Below are 22,052 nucleotides of genomic sequence, written 5' to 3' on the forward strand. Positions count from 1 at the left end.
ATAAGTTTTTCTTGATATCCAACCTGAACCTCCCCTAGTGCAACTTGAGGCTGTTCCTTCTCATCCTATTGCTGTTACTGGGGAGGAGAGGCCAAGCCCCACCTCACCACAGCCTCCTTTCAGGCAGTTGTGGAGAGTGACAGTGTCCCCCTGAGCCTTCCCTAGACTGAAAATACCAGCTCTATCAGCTGCTCCTCATAAGACTTGCTCTCCAGTCCCCTCACAGCTTTATTGCCCCTCTCTGGATGTGTTCCAGGCCTCAGTGTCTTTCTTGCAATGAGGGGTCCAAAACTGAGCACAATACTTGAGGTGTGGCCTCACCAGAGCTGAGTACAGAGGGACAATCCCCTCCCTGCTCCTACTGGCTGCATTATTGCTGCCAGGATGCCATTGGCCCTCTTGACCACCTGGGCACACTGCTGGCTTGTGTTCAGCTGAGCGTTGACCAGCAGCCTCTAACACAGTGAGGAGAGTGATGAAAGAGACCTTCAAGCTGAGCCTTCTTGGTGGTTGCAGAATCGTAGAGGTTGGAAGGGACCTCCAGAGATCATCAAATCCAACCCCCATGCAGGTTCTCTACAGCAGGTTGCACAGGTAGGCGTCCAGACGGGTCTTGAACATCTCCAGAGAAGGAGACTCCACCACCTCCCTGGGCAGCCTGTTCCAGTGCTCCGTCACCTCACTGTAAAGAAGTTCCTGTGCACATTTGTGCGGAACTTCCTGTGCTGCAGTTTCCAGCTGTTTCCCCTTGTCCTGTCTCCACTCACTGCTGAAAAGAGTCCGGCCTCACCATTCTGCCCCCCACACCTTAGATATTTATAGACCTGGATCAGGTCCCCTCTCAGTCTTTTCTCAAGGCTGAACAGACCCAGTTCACTCAGCCTTTCTTCACAGGGGAGATGCTCTGGGCCCTTGCCCATCTTTGTGGCCCTCCACTGGCCTCTTTCCAAGAGATCCCTGTCCTGTTTGTACCAGGGAGCCCAGAACTGGACGCAGTACTCCAGATGAGGCCTCACCAGGGCAGAGTAGAGGGGGAAGATCACCTGCCTCAACCTGCTGGCCATGCTCTTTTTAATGATGTCCATTGGCCCTCTTGGCCACAAGGGCACACTGCTGGCTTATGGCCAACCTGTCGTCCACCAGGATGCCCAGGTCTCTCTCCGCAGAGCTCCTCTCCAGCAGGTCATTCCCCAATCTGTACTGGTGCGTGCAATTTTTCCTCCCCAGATGCAAGACTCTACACTTGCTTTTGTTAAACCTCATCTGGTTTCTTACTGCCCAGCTCTCCAGCCTCTCCAGGTCTTGCTGAATGGCAGCACAGCCTTCAGGCGTGTCAGCCAATCCTCCCAACTTCGTATCATCAGCAAACTTGCTGAGCGTGGCCATTATCCCCTCATCAAGGTCATTGATGAAGATGTTGAACAAGACCGGACCCAGCACCGACCCCTGAGGAACACCACTGCTTACAGGTCTCTAACCAGACTCTGCACTGCCAATGATGACCATCTGCGCTCTGTCAGTCAGCCAGTTCTCAACCCACCTCACTGTCCACTCATCTATCCCACGCTTCCTCAGCTTTGTTATAAGGATGTCATGGGGGACAGTATCAAAGGTCTTGCTGAAATCAAGGTAGACTACATCCACTGCTCTCCCACCATCCACCCAGCCAGAGACAACAGCATAGGAGGCTACCAGGTTGGTCAAGCATGACCTTCCCCTGCTGAGCCATGCTGACTACTCGCGATAACCTCCATTTCTTCTAGTGATGGCAGCTGCTGTTTTTCATACTTAGTGGATTACCCATTGTATACATTCTGTGCTTGTCTGCTGTTGATAACCAAAATACTATTACTGCTGGAATATTTCTGACATGCCATTGCTTGGTGGCTGGCGTGCCTTCCCTAATGTTGAGTGCTGAGGTGTATCTGTTGACTCAGTCTTGATGGGGTCACCCACCTATAGCACATAGTGAAACAGAAGTGTTCTGGTGATCTTTCCTTGCTCTCTGGTCCGTCACTGGCAGCTTACAAGTTGATATGTAAAAATCAGGTTGTACCCAGGAGATGTGTGTGTTGGTGTGTGTGATGACTGCAGTGTTTGCATGGTACCAGCTGTTAGCAAAGAACTTAATCCATAGGATTTGTTTCTGTTCTGAATGTTTCTTTTTCAGCCTAAGTAAACAAGGTACTGCATTCTACTTCCCTGCAGTGCAAGAGATGGACTTCCCTGATTAGAAATTTTTGCTCTTCATTTTAACCGAAGCCAAGCAATTAAAAATGTTTCCCTGGGAGGGAAAGGAAGAAGAGAACAGAAGAGGATATGGAAATAGTTTTTAGAGAATTATTTCTAGGTCAGTTCATTTTCTGAAGGCCAAGAACACGGTGTACCAGTAACTCTGAATCAGGTAACAGCTGTGGCAGGACAGCCTTTGAAAATAACTGCTCTGTGCAGCTGTGCCTTTAATTGTTCTTAGTATATGTGTACATATCAGAAACTGTTACTGCAACACATGCCATCTTCTGCACGGTTACAAAAAAATAATCCAAAATCAATGCAGAAAAACATGTTGAGGGTTAAATGTAGGTAGAATTGGAATGTAGGTTGAAATGTAGGTTGAACATTTTGTGATTGTTTTCTATATCCTTTGTTTCTCTAATGCATGACTTGTAAGTAATTTGATCAGAAGTGTACAAAGATGCAGTGTATTAATCTTTACATAGAGAAAGTGATAGAATGTTAATGATGCTGAGTGGTAATACACTCCTGCCCTGCGAATATATCAACTTTAGTAGGAGAGCTAACTGGCAGCATGAAACTACTGCTGTGTGTTTATATGGCTAGGTTTGACTTGTCATCCCCTATTTATGAATCTGTTGGATGTGTATTATTTCAAAGCAAAATCTAAGCAAGAGCTCAGAGATTGTTGTTGCTGCTCTGTAGCATCCTCCTCTTCATTTTTGTTCTTCCATTGCATTTAAAAGTAAATATTTTCAAGGCTCTTCTCTTTGCCACCTTCTAGTGTTGAACCTGTTGTTCTGTTGCATTGTTTTCTGCTCTACTGCTTTGAATAACTAGTACTCAAAATCTCCCTCATTATTTTCTCCACGTACCTCTGAATACCCCAAATTAATTACATACGTAAAAGTATTAGGAAATAATTATTCTGTAGACTTCAACCTTGGTTTTTTTTTATGTTTACTGTGACATCTTTAGGAATTGTAGTTGCAAGTGGATTTGGACATTACATCCTATATATTTTAATTGCTTCATTGTCTTCTGGTTAGTGTCAGGATGCTGTGGTCTGTGCTTCAATTAGGCACTTGTCCTACCTTAGCTTTCCTTCTAGCCAGACTTAGTCTGTTCATTCTGTGTTCCTGCCAGATGTCAGCCTAATAAAGGTGCATAATCTATTTCAATTAATGAACTGCAACCTTGGAACTACTAATACATGCAGCATATCTTGGATTATGGAAACAAATACGCCTGTCCCAATTAAAACATTTTTAAGTCAAGACAAATCTGGTCTGAGCTGTTCTATTCCAAATAACTGCTAAGCAATGTCTGTTCCACCTTGATGAAGCCTAGTTTTTGATAGCCCAACTCATTCTCTTCACCATGCCCTCAACAGCTCTGCTGACTGCCTGTGTCATGCCCAGATGTGGGAGCAGGCAGCTGTCTTTGTGCTGCAGCAACCTGCGAGTCTTCTCTTGGAAGAGCTCCAGCACTTGCTATTTCATTTCAACTCATTTCCATCTCCTTCCTGTGGTCCTTTCTGCACCTTGGCGTGCCCTCCTATTCAGAAGATTGGTTTATTCTATTCCCTAATGCTAACACTGAGTTCATTGAATGCTTTCTTGAAGATCTGTTTTGAAGAACCTGTGAAATGTGCATGGTATTGCAGGCATGGAGATGGTGGGGAGGTGATGTTGGTGTGGTGCTCTGCTGCACAGATCGGAGACATGGAGGCTAGAAGATGTGTATAAGTGGGCAAAACTTATCAGTTTGTTCCAGGGCACGTGTGAGCCAGTTCCCATACTGCAAAAGTATGTCTGTAATGCCAGCAAATTCAAAAGCAAGCCACAAGAATTTTCTTTTGCGTTGGTTTTCACCCCCTCCACCCCCATCTCTGCTTACTGAGAAGTGAACCTTCAGGGCTTTTTAACCACATGAAAGTAGCCTAGAAAAGGTATTTTTCGGAACATCTTCAGTGCTGTAAAGCCTGTAACGGATCAGTTCTCCAGGAACTTTCCTGAGATATGTAAGTGTTAGAAGCTGCTGGAAGATGAGAGCTGCTACACAGGCCCTGCTCCGTGCTGCCAGCAGGCCCAGGTGCTGAGGGCAGGCATTCACCTCCTGAGCCTGGGCCGTATCCCTGCAGGAGGCAGAGGAGAGCATGAACTGCAGCACGTCTGCGCCAGGCTGTGGTGCTGGGAGTAGTGCTGCCTTCTGCCAGATTCCAGGGAGGGTCAGAACGTCCTGCTGCCTGTTAGCATCTCTAGGAATGCTGTTTTGCGCAACGAGCTGTGCTTTGTGTTTGACAGTGTTCCTCAGTTTTCAGAAGGAGACATTTTCATTCTCCCTCCTTGTGTAGGGGAGTGCATGTGCTCTCTTCCTCTCTCAGCCTCGGAATGGGCCCATTGCTCTGCACCACACAAATCCCTGAGTTAGACTACCTAGGGGCCATCATCCCCTTGGCACGCAAGTTTTAGCGCCCACCAGTTTGAGGAAAATCTCACCCCCTGGCTGCCATTCTGCTTTATTTTGCCATTTTCATGTAGGATTGCAGTTACCTGATCTAAGAAGAGGCACCATGGGACTAATTTTTAATTTCCCTTATTTTTCTTACTTTTTTTTTTTTTAATCAAACACTGAGACTATGGCAGCTAATGGATAAAGGAGCTATTACTGCTGAGGAAATTCAGATGGTTGGGAAAGTGCTGGCTGGCAACAGTGAGGGTGCAGGGGAAGCACAATAAGGCTAATGCCCTTGCTGAAGGGCAGGCAGGCACTGGGTGCCTGAGCAGCGTGCAATGTTTGGTGTTGACTCTGGGAGGTGGGCAGCTGGGCCACAGGGCTGAAGCTTCCAGCAACAAGAGACATCTTCCCCCATGTGCCCAGCTTGCTGACTCTAAAGGTTCCATGTTGCTCCATGTTTCCCTCTGCTTTGTAGATTTTATGTACTTACTGTGTAAAATCAGGGTTAACCACTCATCTGCCCTTGTGCTCTGCTCACAAGGCTGAACTGCTTTTTGGTAGTATAGATAACTCCCTCCTCTATTCCAAATGTCTTGCTTCTGTGCTCCTTGCAATGGTTATTCTTGCTGTTGGGAAAATAAAGGATTTGCTTTTCATGTAAAAATAGCTTTATTATTTCCATACGCGAGTAGCAATTGGGACAGGCATATTTCCAGGTCAGCGTAGAGATGGGGTTGGATAGCAAAATACTCTGTTCCAAAAATGGGCTGGAACCAGCAACAGTTCTTGCTGTACTGAACAAACCTTGCTGGCTTGGAGAGAAGTGGGATCCCTTTTTTGGGTGCACATGCAGCATGCTGGTATTCTTTCACTTGGGAGCAGCACCCAGCATGGCCATAGTGAACACTTCGCTCTGTTAAGGACGTAGCTTAGTTTTACATTTGTTTTTATTTTTTTTTTTTGTTTTCTCTCTCTGTAATTGTAGGCATGGTTTTTGAGTAAAAGACAGTAAAGGAGAGTTTCTTAGGCCATGGCCTTTGAAAGCATGGCTGAGCAGAGTGCCTGCAGCTGTCAGTGTCTAGAGAAGCTGAGCAGAAGGGACGTGTGCAGGAGCAGTCTGTATAATTCCACAAGATTGTGCTCAGTTGGGTACTGAGTAAATAAACGGTCAGTGTGCAAATGTTGGATAAAGTTGCTCTGTGCTTGTTTAGATAGTCCAGCTGGACTTTGGATTTTGTTCTCCATGGTAGCTGGCTTGTGAATCTCTCATGGCTCATTGCCACGTATTTCTTGATTTATATGATTATGATGTACATTTTTTTCATGTTTTGCTAGTCCATATTTTTTCTTCTTTCAGTCTTAGCTTAGATGTCTCTTTAAGGCCTTGAAAAGCTAGTCAGCTTGAATTTTCCCTTTATCTTCACAAAAATCACTACAGAAGTAAGAAAAATGCACAGAAGGAGAATTAAAGGCAGCACTAAAAATTTTCCTTCAGAGCAGAAAAGCAAATTTAACACAAATAAAAATCTCAGCTCTGCTTCAGAGTTGCAAACTCTTCTATTCACTAGAGAACTGTTAAAGCTAGTCATTTTTGGCATAGTATCGATCAGGGAAGCGTGACAAAGTGCAGTGGAATGCACTGAGCTGCGATCCAGCCTGTGGTGGTGTATGACTTTAGTGCATGGAGCATTGCAGGAAGTGCTTGGGGGTGGGGAGGCCTTTTCCTCAGCTGCTGGGAACTGTGACCTCCTCCCTCAGACCCCACCTGCACCAACAGAGGGTCCCTTGGATACTGTGGGTCAGAAGACAAAATGCATGAAGTTGACACAATCCAGGTTTCTGGCAGGATTTGGCTGCGTTCTCTCAGCACTGCAGCGTGGAGTTCTTGGGCTGCGGGATGGGAAAGTTGGGAAAAGTTATGTGTTGGGATTAAAGAGCAACTGTGCGTATCTAGACAGGGCCTGTATCCCCAGCCCCACCGTGCTGGAAGGCTCTTGTGCTCAGATGCTGTCTTCATTGAAATGAGTAGTAAAATTCTATTCATTTCATCAGGCCTGAGTTTTGCTTCTTACTTTGAGTGATGAATCCCCCTGTGCCACCAGTATGCACACATGCTGTTTGGAATTGGGTTTTAGGCATAGATTTTAGCCTTAAATGGAAACCTGATCAAATTCATTTAATATCTGCAGCTTAGAATTTTAGTTTATGTGAACTATTAATTATCACCTGCAGCTGTACTTTAAGTTAAGGCGCAGTTGTGCAGCTGTAAGATGTACAGTTAAGGTGCTCCTCTCTGCTGAAGTGCACCTGATATTCACTTTCTTTTTTTTTCTCTCTAAATGATGATGGCGGAGTCTACAGAGTTTTTCAGGCACTGGTAGCAGTGTGAGAAAACACGATGGTGCCATTCCTGGATGAACAGGATCTGTGCTGTAAGACCTGTGTCAGAAATTGGGGAAAGCTTGGCGTGGGACAGATCACATTACTAGCATAAATTGCTAACAAGAGTTTCAGTGTTCACCTAGGGTTTCACATTTGCATTGCTCCGTTACAGCAATAATCAAATACAAAGGCAGTGTTCTATTGGCATTGCAGTAGAGGTGTGTGGTGCAACAGCTCTGCAAAGAACGAGGACTCTACCAGGAGGTGTCACAGCCAGAACTGACATTTCTAGGGTAGGGGTGTAGGAAAGTCGCAACACAGAAAAAATGAAAGGATGGCAGTATTTAATGTGTTTTTATTGTCCTGTATAGATCTCTCTCATTCTTACCTCACTGTTTGCTTCCTTAATGCTCTTCAGGTGGTAATCTAGATATATGTTCGGTCAATGTTCAGAGCAGAGGTAAATAAGCAGTGAACAGGTGGAATGTCTAGACTGTATACTCCATGTTGGAAGGAATGCTATGGAAGGAATGCTAGTATATGGAGTATATATGTTGATTGACAGACAGATCACCTAGGTGTTACCACTGAAATACTAACTTAAAGATCACTTGGCATTTATGGTCATAGAATGGCTTGGGTTGGAGGGGACATGAAAGATTTTAATCTCCAACCCCCTGCTGTGGCCAGGACACCTTGCTCTAGATCCTATGTAGGTCCTATTTAAAGTGTAGGCTGTCTGATTATTACAGAAAGTAATATGGGATGCATATGGAGCTGCTATGACTGTGCTGATGTTTCCTTTGTGTGATGGTCCTTCAGATAGTTCCAGCATTTCAGATATTGCGTGTTCTGGAATATAAATACTACAAGTTTTAGCTGTGGGAGAAAGTGCCTAAATTCAAGTTTCTATTCATACTTGTATCTTTAGTCATACTTCTGAAATTGCTTATCACTGACTTCTACAGTTAGTCTCTAGTTGTGGCAGTTACTGAAAAGCTTAATTAAATATGAATTGTAATGTCAATAGTTTTGACACGAGATGGATGCCTTGGAGGAAAGGAGCAGACAGTTGCAATGCTTGTTATGAGAAGCGGATGTTGACCTTGGAAGCAAACTGTCATCTGGAAGCAAATTTGAACACTGATGCTCAGGAATCACTAAACTTACAGTTGTGAGTCTTGCAGCGTTGCCCAAAGCAGTTTGCACAGAGGTGGGAGCCACATGGGAGAAGAGAGGAACACTACCACAGGATGATCTCTTGGAGTAGAGTGGTGTAGAGTGACCTCACCATCTAAATACAGAGACCATTTCCATGTATCGTTGCCATGGGTGTTCAGCTTTATTTTGGACTTTGCCTGCTCAGGGAGCACAGCTTTCCTTGATTCTGCAGAGTGGTGTGATGCAACATGTGTTTAACAGGACTTGGCAACACTCGCGCAGGTTAGATACCAATAGGAGGACTGTCTCTACCCAATTCTTGTAGGGGAAATTTAGGAGTTTGGAGCTTGGTTGCTTAGCCAGCCATAGATCCTTACCTTTGGCAGCTTTGTAGAACACTTGCATGAAAACTGTATTTTTTTACTTCACCCAGAAACTTCACCAGCACCCAGCTGCTCGTGGTGAGATCTTGGTTTCTGGGGAGCTGCATGGTTGAAACCTGTGCTGCTGTGCTGGTTGTTGCTAGTGCTGTCCTGTCAAAGCACTGACCAGTCTTTTGAAATACTCGAGTTTTGCCCTGGGTTGTTTTGCCGTAGGCACCCCTTCCTAGAATATTATCTCAAGGAAGAAAAGTGGTTACGTGTCTCTTACCGCTTTCTTAACATGTTGCACCCTCAAGGATCTCTGAAGAAACGCGGCTGTCTCTGGATAGTATTGATCCAATCGAGCACACCTTGCAATGATAGCAAAGCCTGGGAAACATCTGCCATTTGTTTTCCTACCAAGTGACATGGCTTGAGAGCATTGGGAAGCAGCAGTCTCCTGAAAGTTGGAGGAAAGGCTTGAAAGATGGAGGTGAGGAGCATCTGTCTGTTGCTAGGAGTATTAGTAAGCAGTGGTGTCAGCATGAGACAGTTGGCCAAAGGCACTGCTTCAGCTGTGGAGGAGGATGAGGGGAATTGTGCCCTCTGGCTTTCCTCTATCTCTTTTGTGTCAGTTGAAGGTAGTAGAATTCAGACCTCTTTAGAATTCAAAATACTGCATTTTCATAAAACGTGTAGTTGATACAGAATAGGTTCAATACGTTCTAGAGTCAGTGCTACAGGATCTTTATTGGCTTGATAGTGGGGCTTTTTTCCCCTTCCTCCTGTGGTTTAAAATGGCTAGTCTAACATGTTGATTTATATCCTGTCCTGTAAGGCTGCTTCCCCTTGGCTATCTCTTTTTAGGATGATCACATGCATTTTTGAAAGATGTCCTGTTGTTACCTTGGAATATTAGGTGATAACTGCACATGTTAACAGGGATTACCTTGTTAAACCTAATAGGACACCAACACACGAAGTGCTGCAACGGAAAACTTTCTTAAGGCAGGAAGGGGGAAAAACACAAACCAACCAAACCAACAGTAAAACACAAAAGCCCCATCTTATGGCGTGGGGTGTTGTTGGAAGCGTATCTGCTCAGCTGAGAAGTTTGCAGGTTGGTGTGCAGGAAGGAGCTCCAGCAGAGCTGCTGCCTTCCCTCTTTCCCTCCCCTTGCATTCCCACAAGCGGCGCTGGCACCGTGCTGAGCTGAGTGGTGACTGCTCAGGGATCCAGTTCAGGTTAAAAATAACTTTTGGGTTCAGTGGGAGAAATATGAACACAACTGGGGTACAGCACGGGGTGTAGGAATGAACAGAGAAGTCGACCACCACCAGAGAGAAAGCTCATCCTGTGCTCACCATGCTCCTCCTTCCAGCTGTGCTCTAAAGGTGGCCATCAGTTTCCCGCTGCTTCTCCTCTTCCCCTCACCCAGGTTTGGCGGCCCCAGCTGAGCTGCTGCTCAAGTTAACCCTTGCTCACATGGCTCAAAATGAACTGAGTTACCTTCAGCAGCTTGCTTAAAAGTCTCTGTAAAGCCAGCTGTGAGCGGTCAGGCAAGGGGCATTTGTTTCTGACACAGTTGCAGTTGGAAGATAACGTGTGCGTGCTGACTTATCAATGTACAATGTACATTGTAGTGGTGTGGTCATTTTTCATGTTCTGTGGCTGATCTCATGGATAGCTAATGGCAGATTTGTGAGGAGATGGTGGTGGTCATGGGATGGCTCAGATCTCAGAAGAGGATTACTTTTCTCACAACAGCCCCAGAATACACGTGACAGCCTTTGCGTGTGGGTGGAGTGGAACAAGAAGGGTGATTCTTCAGCACTATGTGTGTCTTAGTTATTTGAAGTGTGCCACTTCAGCTATAGCCAATGGGAACAATGTCAAGGTGAGCTGAGTGGAGGTACTGCTAAGGAAATACAAGGTAAAAAGAGAACTTACACGGGCTGTTGTGGAAACCTTCAAAGAAATGGGTTTATACTTACCAAATATATCTCTGAAAAGAACTACACAGTAGAAGTGAAACCAGATGACTGTGTTTCTTTTGGTTGTTTTATTCATTATCTGATGTTTCCTCTACTACTGCTCTACATTTAACCAGACCTGGGTGTTTGCTTACACGGTTCCTCTAGGACATCAGTGACATTGTTACCAGCTGGCTCTGTTTGTTTATTACTCTTCCTTGTTGTAAGTGAGCATAGAAAAGGACTGGTGGCACAAAGCCATTGCCCTGGAGCAGAGCAGGCACAGCCTTTCATTTTCTTCCCACTCTTGGTCAGCTTTGGGGACCCTGGTGGGCATTCCCCCCACAGCTGAAGGAGACGCAGCTGCTCTCTTGGGCGAATTGTTTTGTCTCTCCGTGGAATCTCATCCTGGGCAGTTATGTGCTAAGAATGTGAATAATTTTGCTGCGGCTGCTTTACATGTAAAAAGCCTGACCTTCACATATTTTATCTGGTCAGATTTTTTTTCTCTCTTTTTTTTTTTTTTTTTTTTTTGCCTCTAGCACTGTTAAAGGTTGCATTTTATCTTGCAACTGCAGGAAGCTGCAGTGACTAGTAGTCACACAGAGCCTTCAGACAGTTTAGGGATATTTCTATCCTTAAGCAGTGGTAAGTAGTTGCTGCTTTCAGACCCATAGTTGTACACATGCATTTGACAGAGTGAGTGAAACTAAGTGACCTCTGGAACACGTCTCATGAGTTCCCTAATGCAGTGCAGTTGGAGCATATTGCAGTACAAAGCTGAGTGCACTGATTTTTAAGTCTTAAACGATGAATGCCTTATTCATATTTTTGAATAAGATTTTTAAAAGAAAAATCTCCAATTAATAAATAAAAATCCAAAATACCAGCAAGTTTTAAAGCCATATTGCGTGTAAAAAGTCCAGCATGCATCTTCGTACTCTTTGAATAAAAATGCCAAGCAATCTTGCCTTGAATTCTGCTTGAATTCTGTGCTAGTGTGTGTATATGTGTCTGCACTGAAAAATATGAGGAATCTTGAGATGAAAGCCAGATGTTTTATCAGTTACATGAAGCTGCTGCCTACCATTGGGAGGCTGAGAGAGGAAGGAAGGCCACTTCTCACAGTGTTTCTTGGATTGTTTTTTTCTCTCTGCATGTGCGTTACTGCAGGATATCGGTTGGAGTTCCATTGGAGTTTCATTGTGGTACAAATCCTTAAAGAAGAGATCAGTTCAGTGGCAATGTATTCCAGCCTGGTATCCTGGTGGATTTATAGTTCTGCTAGAGTATTCCTAGGAGAAAAATTAAGGGGGAAACAAGAGTTTATGAGACAACACTTGAAAGTTCTGGTGTTTTTAAACTCAATAAAACCATGCAAAGTTGCAAGAGAGGAGAGGAGTACACTCTTTAAATGTTAAAATCTTCAGTAATACAAGAAAATTTGTAATGCCTTAAGTAAGCAGCACTCAGTAAATCTGACATAGGCCCCATTAATGAGGATGGGTGCAAAATTGAGTCTGTTAAGCTGGATATGAAGAAATGCTGTAAGCTGTACTAATGCATTTCAAATGTGCAGCGCCGAATGACAGCGCCGAATGAGCTGGGGTGCAGCTGAGTTTGGCAGTGCTGAAAGCTCTTGCAGTCTTTGACACAATTCCCTTCAGTGCTCTGGGGCTTTATTCCTTAACAACAAAGCTCATAACTCATTTTGCTGGAGCTGAATACCTAGCTGACAAGTCCCTTGTATCGTGTTTGGCTAAGGAATCATTTGCAAGCTCTGTGAATATCTGTAAAAATCCTTTACACATAACTGAAGATGTATCCATAGTAGAAGGGCCATGAGAACCACTCATTTTAGTGTCTGTGGCCACTGAAAAGAAATGCTTTCATATACAAATAGCATCACCGTAAATGGAGTGCCAGCCAAATGCATTTTGGGCTAACATGAGCAATAAAATTAGCAAACACATCACTTGCTGCTAATGAAGGGGAATAAGCTCATCATGAAGCCTTCACTGAACTGCTATTCTATCCAGCTTGATTTACTTGCCCTGATAGGGTAAAAAACCTGCTGTCTCAGAAGGATGTGGGAGCTGCTGGAAGGAGTCGTGGTGGTGTTCTGACTGCTCAGAACGTAATGGCGGCTCTGGGGGGAGCAGGGACAGCCTGCCTTCCTGAAGCGAGTGGGCCTGCTTGTCAGGCAGCTTGCCTGGGAGGGAGAACCTGAACAAAGATGTTTCCAAGAGATTGGTGTTAACTGAAAAGGGTTTATACAACCCTTTTTAAATAGCAGCTGGTTCTGGCACAGCATGATGCTGCTTTTGCTGCAACTACTGTTTTAACACATAGAATAATAGAATCATTTAGGTTGAAAAAGTCCCCTAAGATTATCAAGTCCAACTGTCCACCCATCCCACCATGCTCACTAACCGCATTCCTCAGAACCACATTCTCATGTTTCTTAAACACCTCGAGGAATGGTGACTCCACCACCTCCCTGGGCAGCCTGTGCCATTGCCTCACCACTATTTCGGAGAAACAATTATTCCTACTATCGAATGTGAACCTCCCCTGGTGCAACTTAAGGCCATTTTACCTCTCTTCCTATTGCTGTTACCTGGGAGAAGAGGCCTATGCCCACCTTGCCACAGCCTTCTTTCAGGCAGTTGCAGAGAGCAGTAAGTCTCTCCTGAGCCTTCTCTGGACTGAACAATCCCAGTTCCCTCACTTGCTCCCTATAAGCCTTATGCTCCAGACCCTTCTCAGCTCCGTTGCCCTTCTCTGCACATGCTCCAAGGCCTCAACGTCATTCTTGTATTGAGAGGCCAAAACTGAATACAGTACACTCTGAGACCAGAGCTGAGTACAGAGGGACAATCCCCTCCCTGCTCCTGCTGGCTGCACTGTTTCTTATACAAGCCAGGATGCCATCAGCCATCTTGGCCACCTGGGCACACTGCTGGTATATGTTATAAAACAGATGAATCGAAAGGAAGGGTTCAAATGGCAAAAGAGCACTTGAAGATTCTTGCACTGTTTGTTTTCCTCCTCATTATAAGACTTCAATGGCTAATTTTGTCTGCTAATGACTGGTGATACAGCCTGGCAGTTCCCACAGTGCTGCTGTTGAAGGACTCTGAAGGTTTCTCTTGTGTCAGCTCACCTGTTTTCCTCCTCAAAGAAAGGAAATGGAAGTTGGGGTTGGGAAGAGCTGTGTTGAAAGCTTTAGCAACATCAGTCAAAATGAGGCTGGCAACAAGCTGCCTGCTTCTCTGCCCTGCACAAAAGATTTGGTGGTTGACTCTTTCATGAGGAGTCAATGGGTTGCTTGTTCCTCAAGTGCTAGATGGGAACCTCAGAGCTCGCCCAGCGCTGGATTTGGTGCTGAAACAGGCTGGAGTTTGTGCTGGCACCTCTTTCTGTTCAGAAATGGGAACAGGAACCGGGTGGATTTTTCATGGTATAGTTTGGGATATGTGACGCTTCATGGCTAGGGACAACTTGTGTGTTTACATCAATTTTAAATTTATTTTCTAGTTGCTTTTCATTTCTTTTCTTCAGAATTCTATAGCTATTCTAAGGTGTTGTGTTACTTCTTCAATACTGAACCTGAGGGACCGTGGGTTGGTGTGGCTCCTGTCAGCCAGAGGAACTCAAAAGCCTTGCAGGTGTATGGCTTAGAGCTGTGGGATGGGGCAGCAGTCAGCTCAGAGGCTGCAGCTGGGAAGGACAGGAGAGATCTGGAGCTGGGAACCTGCTGCAGGCCCTGACCAGTTCCCTGTTCTTGCCTCAAAGTGGTGTCATTTTGAGGAAGTAAAATGACACCTTAGGAAAGGTGCTGTGAGGTATGTGTGTGTGAAGCAAGTACGGTCTTCCATCCTGCTCTATGATACAAACCTGACAATGCAATAATTTGTGAAGTGCTATTTATGTAACATATCTTATTCTGAGTACAGGATTTCTGATTTAACACATAATAATGCTTCTGATTTGAGATGCTTCTGCTCCAGCGCTGAGTAAAGAGAGATTTAAAGAACTTTCTGTTGATGAATCGGTCATGGGTCATTTGTTTAGCCTGAGCTCTGAATAGTTGGAATAGCTCTCCAGTGAGCAGACTCAGAATAATGAGGAACAGCTATGGCTGCATATACAATTGTTTGCTCTGCTTTAAATCAGAAATCTCTTTCAGAATAGGATTCTTCCTTTGCGTCTGCGTAGGGCTCAGCACTGTATGGAAGGCTGTGGGTGTCATCACAGAAAGGACTTGGTGTAGATAGAAGATGAGATCTGTAGCACAGTGAAAACATACAAATATGTGCTTCTTCTTGCCATTAATGCAAGTCTGGCTTGTGAATTTAGCATGGAGGTGATCCTGTCCTACTGCACCTCTCAGTTCTCTGTGTGACCTGCAGCAAGGCATGTTTTCTAGGATTGGGCCTTCCTGTGCTTGTGGAGATGTTCTTGTTGCCTGTCACTGTTGGCAGAGCTTGAACCCGTGCTCCTCGCTAAGCTGGCATAGGACAGATGCCTCCAGGAAAGCGTGTCGGTAAATATATGAGCATGGCAGCTCCTCTGCGGGTGCTGTCAGTGTCTCTTGTTCTACTGGATGCCTAAGGGAAGTAAGATTTCTCCCAGCACAGGTGTGTTTTTGGCCAGAACAGGAAGGAGAACAGGCACTGCCATTCCCTTCAGGTCCCAAGCCAAGCTGCATGTGCCAAGGGGCCAGCTGCTTACTGCTGCCCTCTGCTCTCCCCACCTCCTGCTTGGGTCACAGCAGCTCTGTTCTCTGAGCAGGCTCTTGGGTCAGAGCAGGCTCTGTTCCAGCCTACTCACCATAAAGATCCCCAAACAAGTGGCATTCGTGATAGCTTTTGATTATTCTCACTCCCTTTTCATTACTGTTAATGCTATGATCACTCTTTCCTTGCCTGTTTTTAGACGTTTCTTCTGGGCAGCTTGTGTGACTTGCAGGTTTGTTTCTGAGGGTAGCACCTCTCAGTTTCCTGCAAGCCTTCCTGTTACCACCTTCTTTTCAGAGTGCTTAACATGCAACCACATGCATTCTGTCTATTAGCTAGAGTAAACGTGCTATGTCCTGTGGCTTCAAGGATGAAGGCAGTCTCACAGGTTGGTTTGTGTGGTAGCAGTATGAAGATTTCTGTCCTGGGACCCAGGAGCAGTGACGCACGAGCATTCCAACAGCTTTTGTGCCTACTACTGCAAGTTGAACCATTTGGGCTTGTTTCCTTACTTCTATGTAATCTTAAATTATCATAGTGCCACAAGAGAAACAAGAACAGTTCTACTGTTCTGCTGGCTGTGCAAACACAGGTTAGTTAAGGAGCCTGCAGGTGACCGTCTGAATCAAGACTAGAAAGTTAGAGAAGCATGAGCAGTGAGGTGGTGGTGAATGTCGTAGTAATTTTATTTCTATTTTGTTTCTTCTGATAGGATGCTGACCAGAAGCTTGTATCGTTTCCTAAATTCTCCCTCTGTTTTTTGGGCATACTCCCTTTGTTAGTTCTTCAAATAAAAAGAAATGTTATTTTAAAACTTTCTTGTTAAAGTTGTTCCTTACCTGTAAAACCCCATTATTAACTTACTGCTCAGACTTCTTTCACGTGTTGATTTGATTTAATTTAGTGAGTCTTGTTTTTCACCACCTGCCCACATTTTTGTCCACCCCTCAGTACTTTATGTACTCTAGGTTGTCTGTTCTTTATACTTTTTCTGTTACAAAGCCTGATTAAACAAAAAACAAAAAACATTCTGACAGTACAAATTGAGAACATACAGTAGGTGCAGAGCAGGGCTGGAGTGGCCTACCAAAGCAATGGATGACCTTAAGGGTTGAAGTACTGCTTGAAGTGGGCATAAACTGGAGAACACAAAGAGCAGAGTCTCCAAGCAAGGACTGAAAGCCAGGAGTAAAGCCTCAAACTCAAACTTCCTCTGCTGAAGTCAACAAAGAAAATGAATGACTTTGCTTCCAAAGTAACATCATCTGCATCATCTGCATCTTACTCAGAGTGGTGTGTGCAGCTCTTACCAAAAACCTTATTCCAGTCTGATCTTCCTTGATACAGAGAAGAGCTACTGCAGTGAAGAAGAGAGCAGAGAGCCTGTTTTTGCAAGAGAAAACCAAAGGAATGTGGTTTGTTTAACCCAGGAGGCCAACCTGCAACCCTTGGGATGAGAGGGGGTTCATTCCCAATAGATAACAGCAGAGCTTGTGAAGTTTAAAGATAATCGAAATTAAAGATAGGGGGGATTAACTGGCCATGTGAAATTGAAGCTGAAAATAAGAGGAAGGTGTACAGCCAGCAAAGCACGGTAACTGTGAAGAGCTTCCTAATGGGCTGATGGAGGCAGAAAAATCTTGTCTGGCATTGGAGTAGATTCCCCTTGTTTTCTGAATGGATTGCATGGATTATGAAGAGGCTAAGTAATCCCATGTCAGACAAGTAGGCACTCAACAGGTCTTTTTTTGCCTGTGCTGTTGTTCTCCTGTTATTTTGATATCCTAAACTGAAGATCTCTAGTAATTCTCAGGACAGATCTTTAGTTACATGTCTAGAATGTTTCAATTAGGGTTTTAATCAAGCATGGGAATCTGTGGGCAAGATGAAGGCCCTGCTGCCAGCAACCTGAAATCAGGCAAAGCCAAAGTAGAGTACAGAGTTGGATGAAGCGTCCAAATGGGGAGCATTTGCAGATAAGGATTATTAAAAAAATACAGTTCTCTGTTCTGTAGAGCTGCAGTAATTCCATCAGAGCGTATTGTACGCATTGTTTCCTGAATTTCTTAGTTTTCGCACATTTAAAATCATGAATGAAATTTCTTACAGTGGTGGACTGTCTCCGAAAGGTTCCTAATCAATTCTGGAACATGCCTTTTGGCATGAGTCTGATTTTTCTCCCTTCCGGAGGGAACCTGTATCTGTTTCCTGCATCTGTTGCCCATCCTCCATTGTGAATGGAAAGTGGGTAATTAATTTTTAGCTGTTGTTAGCAATTAATTGCCTTTGCCAAATTTTGGAGGACCTATTGTCTCCTTCAGACACAATGTTCTTGGGAAAAGGTCTTACTTATTGTGCAATCTTCACTTGGATGATAAATACATCTTGGCAACTGGGAGCCTTCTGAATGAAAAATGTTGCTGGACAACTCTGTACTAGAGCAAGAACGCTCGCCGCTGCCAGTGCTGGTGGAGCGAGGCCAGGCAGGAGGGTAAAGCAGGGGAAGCCTTTCACATTGTCTGTGGAGCACAGAGAGGTGCAGCCTCTTTGTGCACATTTCCAAATATCTGTTTACCATTAAACAAGGATTTTCCCTGTTGAGCATCCGAGCTGAAAGGTGCCTTTCCTTCTAACAACATCCTGAAGCGGCTTGGCAAGCTGCTTTCTGTGGACACAGAAATGGGGAAATTGCTGAGCACACTGGCACGCAGCTCTCTGGTTTGGGTGGCTGCTGGAGGCTCTAGCTGAGAAGCAGCCCCTCTCCCATTTTTCTCTCAGCCCACAAATACGGAATTTAGCAGAGCTGCCCCAGTCCACAAAGACTACATTGGTAACTTTGTGGTTCTTGGCCTGACGCTAGTTTTCCATTAGGTCTGTCCTGAACCACAACTAACCACTGAAACCTCATTTTAATATCGCAGTTGTAACATTAATTATGAAGTTATTAGTTGTTTGTAACAGCACGTTTTCCTTTTGTAGCTATTCTTTCTTCTTCTCACCAGCAGCAGAGTCTAGAGGCAAAAAGGTGCGTGAAGGCTTGCATAGAGACATGTTTGAATGCTCCAAGGGGAATACACAGAATGCAAAGAATGAGCTGGGGCCGGGACTGCTCTGCTCCCTGGTGATTTGGGCGCACGCTGCCAGGGCTCGTGTTTGTGCTTGGACCCTGACAGCTGGCTGCAGGGTGTGCAGAATGAAGCCAGGGGCTGGGTTTCTCAGCAGTGCTGCAACTGACAGCACTTGGCGTGCTGAAAAGGAAACGAGCAGAAACAGAGAGCAGTGTACCTTGCAGTTAATGGAAAACTTTGTTGACTTCAGTGGGAGTTGGATTTGGTCCTGTGCCTATTTGAATGTTTTGGCATTCGATACTGTTCCAAATGGATTTTTTTTTTCATGTCTCATTTCTGGTCTTCTCTTCCTACTGTTTCTAAAATGTACTTACCTTGCAGTGATATCATTGGGACAGCTCTGGCTGTGTCAGTGTAGCTGTGCACATTTCTCCCTGCCCAGTGTCTGTCACATTGTTCACCAGCCTTTCTGTTGTTTCCAGTATCGGTCTGCAAACTTGCGGCATTGATTCCTCTCCTTCCTGAGCCCATTCTGCTCCTTCTTACAAACACCTTCCATCTGACTTCAACCTCTATCCCCAACCTCCAGCCTCCCATAATTGCAGTTATCGGTGCTATTTAATTCATTTTCTGCACTGCTTCCTCTCCTTTTCTACATGAAATCTTTATTTTTTGTTTGTTGGCCCCCATGTGCTTAGAGATGATGCGAGCCTTCTGGGAACTGACCTCATGAACAGAGGTTGTGTGTGTCTCATGGTATCTGTGGGGGAAAAGGCCAAAGCTATGGGATTTGGGGAATACAGGTGTTCTTTTGAACCACAAGAAACCTTACATTTTTCCAGCAGCGATATAAATGCTGAGCAGACAGGGTCAGTGTTGAGGAAACCCTTCTGAGAGCAGGAGCTGACTCATGAAGATGAGAGGCGGAGAGCTGGTACCAGGCTGCTGTCCTCACAGTGGGCTGCAAGGGTGCGATTGTCATTGACACATCCACCAGTCAAAGCTCTTGCTGGCTCTTCCAGGTTAACATACGGTCTATCCTGAAATGTTCGGGGCTTTTCCCTCCCATTATTCCCATTGATTTAAATATGAATCCCCTGTTATTCCTGCTAAAGGTAGAACACACAGCTGTGAGCAAACTGTTATCATTTTAATGGTGCTAGTCCTCTGACAGTGGCAATGGCAAAAGATGAGAACTGTAGTGCAAGTATAGGAGGGAAGGTTTGTTTTTTGAGATATCATGGTGGTGATAAAAGGCCACGTTCTTTAACTTCTCTAAATTCTGTTTATCACATTTAAGATGGGGAGAAGTGCATTGTTTACCATATGTTTGTTCTCTTGATCCCCCATAGCAGACAAAATCAAAAAAGCTCAAGATCCAGCTCGGAGACCTTGTTGTGTATTGAGCACATTTGATTTTGGGGAAATTGAAGTCTTGTGTCTAAGGTCAGATCCAGCCAATGTCAGAGGGCAGTGTGTGAGCAGCCAGAGCCCCTTGATGGTGAGACTGCTGAGCACTGAGATACGAATTTGCTAATGCTTCAGAAATGTATCCAGAAAAAGAAAAAAGAAAGGGGAAAAAAACATTGTGGGAAATTCTTTCCTTCATGCATAATAGTTTTGTTGTTTTAAAATTGCACTTAGTAATGTGTTGATGCCAGTGAAATATTTCAGCTATAGGAAATGTGAAACCCACTACTGCCTTTCTATGAATTATGACTCATAAATTGTATGAAAAATATTCAAACTTGCTATAGCTATTCCCCCAGCAGAACCTCTGAGTAATGGAGAAAATACTTCCATTCTGGGGGGAGTAGCAGGAGACTGAGCTAAGTGAAATTAAATGCCAAGTGCCAGCATGTAGCTTTGTGCTAAGTGTCGTCTGAGACCATCCTCCATTGCTAGGTAAACAGTGAGTGTGAATGTAACACGCACTTGCAGTTGAGCCAAGCAAAGCTCTTTGCTCCAGATGATGTGGAAAGGGGCACATGGGCTGGGGCTACCTGCGTGCAATCTGACACATAGCCTTGCCCTGTGGGAGAGCTGGGCGTTTGCAATGCTGCACCAACACAGCCAGCACATCTGCAGCCAGCAAGCCAAATTTCATCTGATTTAGTGCCTATGGGCAGGTCTCAATGGCAGAATCATAGAACCATAGAAACACCAAGATTAGAAAAGACCTTCAAGATCATCTTGTCCAGCCATCCACCTACCACCAGTGTTTCCCCACTAAACCATGTCCCTCATCCGCTTCCCACCAGATTTGTACTCCAAACCCCTCACAGTTCTGTTGCCCTTCGCTGGACACACTCCAGGGCCTCGATGTCTGTCTTGTAGTAAGGGTCCAAAACTGAACACAGTACTCAAGGTGCAGCCTCACCAAAGCTGAGTACAGAGGGATGATCCCCTCCCTGCTCCTGCTGGCTGCACTATTGCTGATAAAAGCCTGGATGCTGTTGGCCTTCTTGGCCACCTGGTCACACTGTTGGCTCATGTTCAGTCAAGAGTCAACCAACACCCTCCAGGTCCCTTTCCTCAACACAGTCTTCCAGCCATTCTACCCCAAACCTCTAACATTGCCTGGAGTTGCTGTGGCCAAAGCAGGACGCAGCACTCGCTCTTGTTGAACCTCATTCTGTTAGCCGCAGACCAACAATCCAGCCTGTCCAGATCCTCTGTAGGGCCTTCCTACCCCCAGACAGATCAACACTTCCTGCCAACTTGGTGTCATCTGTAAACATACGGAGGGTTCACTCAGTCCCTTCATCCAGGTCATCAATAAAGATACTAAAGAAGACAAGCCCCCTAAAATGGCAATATGGTGGCAAGGTAGCGAGCTCTGCTGACAATTCCTTGACAATAACATTTATTTCATGCAAATTCTGCTATCTAACAGCTAACTATCTGGTTTAAATTAGTCTTCTAATTGTCTGTCGCCAAAGATGAGTTTATCTCCTGTTGTTTCTGTCTTATGAATTGCCTTCTGGAAGTAATTATGGAAGTACCTGGAAGTTCTCGGCAACTACTTTAGACAGTTAATCTGACTTTTTGATGGCTGAAGTTCAATGCTATGAATTCATGCTGGATTTCACTTCCTCCATCATTTCAGAAAATACCTTGCAGCTATGTGAGGATTTGCAAATTTTACTTAGCAGCCAGAGGAGAGTCACTGTTGAAATCTTTTGTATATACCTGAGCCATAAGTAAGTGTATAAACAAACTCCGGGAGAGTGGTTTCCTGGCTGTAGAGCAAGGGACACTAACAGTGATTATGATGGAGTAGTTCAACTGGAGTATTTACTTCTGCGCAGTTTCATTTTTATGCCTGGCACCCATACTAATTTTTCAGACTGAAAGTAATGTGTGCCCACTGAAATGCAGTTAGAAAGGCCAATAATGTGAAATACAGCTTAATGTGCTGGTATTTTACCACATAGATAGTGAGCAGTACTGCAAAGACCATTGCCTCCAGCGGGGCCAGGATTTGCCCAGCGCAGATCAGTCCCTGCCTACTTAACTCTTGTGGTGTTTGGGGAAGGTCAGAATTGCACTCGCTGTATAGAGAGATGCTGGCGCGTTAGAGAGACGTGCTTTCAACTACCAAAAGCCAAGTATTTCCTTCTGTCTCACACTAAGTCAAACTGTGCTGACTTTTCCAGATCTAGAACT

The 22,052-nt window shown here is 44.8% G+C and overlaps 1 protein-coding gene across 1 annotated transcript in view; it reads left to right on the forward strand.

Moving 5' to 3' along the window:
* The window catches only part of LATS2 (large tumor suppressor kinase 2), a 48,046-nt gene that overhangs the window by 12,676 nt on the left and 13,318 nt on the right, over positions 1-22,052 (forward strand). The window lies entirely within an intron of this gene.

This window comes from Centrocercus urophasianus, unplaced genomic scaffold (genome assembly GCF_019232065.1).
Source record: "Centrocercus urophasianus isolate 14NV4802_14NV808 unplaced genomic scaffold, USGS_Curo_1.0 seq_9, whole genome shotgun sequence".
NCBI lineage: Eukaryota > Metazoa > Chordata > Aves > Galliformes > Phasianidae > Centrocercus > Centrocercus urophasianus.